This window comes from Pteropus vampyrus, unplaced genomic scaffold (genome assembly GCF_000151845.1).
Source record: "Pteropus vampyrus isolate Shadow unplaced genomic scaffold, Pvam_2.0 Scaffold38, whole genome shotgun sequence".
Lineage (NCBI taxonomy): Eukaryota > Metazoa > Chordata > Mammalia > Chiroptera > Pteropodidae > Pteropus > Pteropus vampyrus.
In genome coordinates, this window is record NW_011888819.1 from 2,568,828 (window position 1) to 2,574,190 (window position 5,363).

The window sequence follows — 5,363 nt, forward strand, 5'->3', positions numbered from 1 at the left end:
TTTGTTAAATTTGCTTGGGAAAATGATGGATGTGGATGGAAAGTAAAGGGATATTCTAGGTCACATATAACCAGTTTAAGAAAAACATTTTTCCCGTTATCCTAAGAGTTCTTGGGGAGGATCAGAAGTTTTCTTTGAGAGTTGGGCCACAGAATGAGATTCATCCCCAAATCTGTGAGAGTGTGCCCGACTTTACCTTTGGGAGAGTTCTTTGTATTCAATCCCAAATCAATGAATCCCAGAGTATCAATCCATACTTCCTCTATTTCTAATCCTAACAGTCCTTTCTTCAGTTTACTATCTACTCACTGAAATTTTCTATTAGAAACATGAAGATGAGTAGGAATTGATTTAAAGTCACTAAATGTCAATTTGAATTAGTAAGTTTTATTAAAATATCTTATCGTGCCAAACCAATGTGATTAATTATCTTAAGTTCCTGGCTGTGGCAAAATTAACCTAAGCCAAGTTGTTCATTCTCCTTCTTTGGAGAAATCTGAAACTTCCAGCGACTAGAGATGGATAAAGAGTTCTTTTCCTCTATCACCACAATGTCAATAAGAGGTGAGATGTTACAGTAAACACAGGCATTTATTAGCAACCAGGAGCAGCATCACCCCTGAATCTTTTCTGTCCGTGTGTTCTGAACTTGATGCTCTGACGAGTGTCTTGCATGAAAAGCTCACTCTAGGACAGACATGATGTTATTCTAAATTGCAAGACATAGACTTCACATACTAAAATGTTTTAAAGACTATTACAACACCGAAATATAATAGACGCTCCATAGATACCTATAGAATAAATAAATGAAAAAGAACCATACAAATTGGTACAAGGTATAAAATATCTCTTACATAGTTCCCTAATAATTCTTAAAAGATAAACTTAAAGGCCAAGAGAAAACTTCATCCATGAGATTTGGTAGAAATCACTCAGTTAAGTGAATATTCTTCTCTGATTGATACTGATTAAGCAAAGATGAGGTTACTTCAAAACTCATATCTCATTCACTGCCCACAGAATCCTCAGCAGAGCTCTGTACACATGGCATGCTTAGTTCACGTATAATAATGTAAACACCACATTCTAGCCAAAGAGCAAGATATATTCACTTAGGCAAACTGTTAGAGTCATAGTCTAATACGAAGGTGAGCAACTGGCTTTCAGAGAATCTTTACATATTCTATCGGTTTCTTAGAAATGCATCACATGTACTCAAATAGTTTCCTTTCACCTACAAAAAGTATTTGAAGAAATGAGATTTTTCCCCCCTGTTTTAATTCAGGTCCTTCTTCTTTCCTTTTTAGTCTTTTTTTTTTTTTTTTTTTTGTCCCTAGGGGGCATCTAACTGCTTCCAAGGATCTTGTAGTCAGCATGTGAGAGTAGAATGGCTTTTAGCATAGAGAGTGATCGAGCAATAATCAATGCCATGCTTTAATTCAAAGAACTTTCTCCTGTGTTTCACCATAACTTTGTGAAAGTTCCATTTGGGAATCTTTTCTGTGTAAACTGGATGTGCTTTTTCAGTGCCAGCGATGACAAAGGTTAAATTAATGCACCCAGCTGTTTCCCACATGCTGGGCTTAGAAAGGACAGTGTCCAGCTTCCTTCCCCTGCCGATCCCTCCCCTGTGTTCTTATCTCTCTTCCCACCACCCCAAAAATGACAGGCCCTGGCTTGGTCTCAGTGACCTGGGTAAACGAAGCAGGTTTTGATAAGAGACAGGATGTGCAATGGTTCTTATCCAAGAAAATTGGACTCAAAATGCACCATTCCCTCTCTTTCACCAGGGATAGCACTAAATATCTGCACATGACTATCTCATCAATTTTATAATTACCTGTTTAGGGAAATACACCAACAAGCAATAAACAAAACTTTGAAAAGAAAAAGTCTCTATGATCGAATTACCAGATGGGGTCACATTGGTAAACAGCTGGTAAAGAAAGAATTTTGAAGTCAGGTTTTTTTTGACAACTTATTATCTTCTTTCCACTTTTCAATAGTCTTAGATGGATAGATAAGTAGATAGATAGATGAATGATAGATAGAGAAATATATAAATTTTGCATAATGTATTAAGATGAATAATTGCCTCCTCTCAAATCCGTGCCCAAATACCTAGAACCTGTGAATACTGTATGGTACATGACAAAAAGAGACTTTGCTGATGGAATTTAAGCTTTCAGACCTTAAAATAGGGAAATTATACTGGATTATCTGGATAAATCCAACCTGATCACCTGAGCTCTTGAAAGCAGAGAATTTTCTCTGTCTGGTGTCAGAGAGATGTGAAAGTAGGCAGCGAGGAGAAGTCAGGGAGCTTCCAAATGTGAGAAGGAATTAAATTCGACTTGCCATTGCTGGGTCTGTGATGTAGGTGGCCACAGGTGAGAAATGGAAAGAGGACTCTAGGAGACATGGCCGGTCCCCAATTCACAGAGAATAAGGAAATGGGAACCTCGGACCTAAATTCGGCCAAAAGCCTAAAAGCTTGGAAGTGAATTCTTTTAAACCGTTTCAGGAAAGATACGCTGACATATTGGTTTTAACCTGGAGATTGTTAGCACCTCAAACTGAGGAATAATGATGCAGAATTGTAGTATGTAACTGACCTTTGGCTCCCAAAGCAGACATATTTACATTCCAAACCTAAATCTTAAAATGAACAAGTATCTTAAACATACCACCTAACATTCTGTGTGCTTCCATTTTCTCTTCACTCATGAAATCCACATAATCTTTTGGCTAAAGGGTGGGTACTCAGTAAAATAAAAAATTTGTACAATTTTTCCTCTCTTACTGTTTTAGAGATTTTTTTAAGTGAAGCAAAATTATGCAAATAAAAACTCGATAGTGACTTTAAAAATCCTGACAGATAGCAACATTCCTGTTTGACAGCATCAACTAGGGTATCATGATGTGAAATTACCTATGTGCATTTTGACCTCTCCTCCCCTAAGTGTTCATTTTATTTTAATCTAGGTAAATCTGGGAACACATCACATGGAAGGAGCAATTCATCAGGGAAATCAAAGTTCTGGATAGGTACAATGGAAAATAAAATATCTTTGAGTTGCTTTTATTTAGCAGCTCTAACGAAGAGTTTTTCCAGACCCCGTTATTGATGTTGAGATGATTGAGCTGAGCAGAGACATTCTGGTCAGAGAGTGAGCACAGCCAGGGGTGTTGTGAGGCCCCATCTGAGAGTTCACTGTCCCAATGTTACATGAGTCCTGAATCAGACTCAAAACATGTGCCAGGTTGTCCCTGTAGCTCAGAGTTCGCCAGCTGACCACAGCTGGAATTTGTAGGCTGGTGGAAAGCAGGGAAGAGAGGGTGAGCTTTGGACTTTTGTGTAGCCCAGAGGAGGCCTGCAATTGGCAAGGATAATAGCATGGCAAACGCTCTGCTACTGACAATCTGGAGCCAGCTGTCTTGCTGTAATTCTGCCAAACGAGGCTGGAGAAGTTCAAAAAGCACTACTAAAAATAATTAAGGCCATGGCGAATTTATTTTATAAGGAGAGATTAAAGGAATTTGATGTGTGTTGCTTGGCTATGCAAACATGAAATGAGAATATGAAAAATATCAATAAATACTTGAAAGGTCTAAGTTATTGGGAAGGACATGGGGACTTTAAATAATAAACAAAAAATAATAATATGGCACCATACATGCAACTAAAGTTAAATAAATAAATAAACAAACAAACAAACAAACAAACAAATAAATAAATAGATAAATAAGCTAAGTCATTTCAAATTTAAGACTAGCATAAAAGATACACAAGGTATTAGCTCTTTATTCTATTAAGGAAAGGCTTAGCTGTTATAATCAGACTCTTTAACTCTCAGTGTCTCTGAGATAGTCTAAAGAATGTACACGTAATGTTGTTTTTGAGACTGACAGACTGTGTGGGTATACATGTGTGTACCCTCATCAGTATCATGGGTGAGCCAGAATTCATTTTAAGGTAAAGTTGATTTATTATGCCCATAGATACTCAGCGAACACTTTCTTGGTATTTCCAGACAAGCCAAAAGCTGACCTGGTCAACTGTCATCAATACATTCAACAAGCTATCCTAAGAAAGAGATCAGATACCTCTCAAAAGGATGTGTTCCATCGATTTCTCCTAAGCTACATGGCAAAAGAGATTCATTTCTTTCCTTATTCTGTTCCAATGCAAAGTTTCTCATCTTATGGGGGAGTAGAGAATCTACTGATGTAAAAAAATTTTTTTTTGCCCTGACTTTCTATAATTCGCTGAGTAGATAAGAGAATAAACACAGTAAGCCTGATTAACCAAACCCAAGAATGAGTTCCCACCACAAAGCAAAATTGCATGACCACACGTCCAAAAACAAATTTTTTACCTCTTTTCTCTCTTCCATGGGTTATGTCACAAACCACTAGGGAACATGGTGGTTTTTTTGGGGCGAGTAATCTGTTCTCAAGAACTTGCAAAATGGTCTTTAAAATAGCATGCCACACATTATTTAAAATCCAAGAAAAAATTATTTGCCTTTCAAGTAAAGATAGGAAATAGAGTGGGAAAAAAAAACAAACCCTGATTTTAAGTATATGAATGTTTATATGAAAATCCACAAAATTGTTGATCCTCATCAATCTCAATGTTTTTGTTTTGAGTTCCTAGAGTCGGCACTTTATGTCACATTTTGTACTATATGTCCTACTTGTGTAACAGGCATCAACTAAGGAGCTCTGGGCTACACAACCAGCGTCTGAGAATGTTATGTTAAGTTTAGCATGATGCTAACTCAAGGAATTCCACATCCTTACTCAGGGCACCTCTGTCTTGATGAAGGGAAGCATGTCCAATCAATAAAAACATGGACAACTTCAAACAGTGAAAATATGAGTGAGTCATTGAATACGACACTGACCTTAAAACTTAAAAAATTGACAAATAAATTTTTCTAGTCAAGAAATAAAAATTTGATGTAGAAAATTGAGGTAATCATCTTTCAAGGTAGATTTTTAAAAATTTAATTAAGTGGCTACAAATGTATAACCTTTCTTTGACATTTATTTCTTTCAACTCTTCCACTTGCAGAGAGAGAGAGAGAGAGACTATTTCAACACTTCAGAAAGCAGAAACTGACAGCCACCATCTTTCCACAAAGGTAAACATTATTTTCCTTCAAAAGGATTATCCAGAATAATAATGATGGATTAATATGTTTTAATGTTATTTACATATGAAAAATATTACCTCATACTTCACAAATTAATATTCATATTATTTACAACCTTCCCTAAAATTTGTGTTTCCATCACTAAACTGCCACTGAAAAACAAAGATGCTAGACTTTCTTTATTTAAATCTGTGGCTC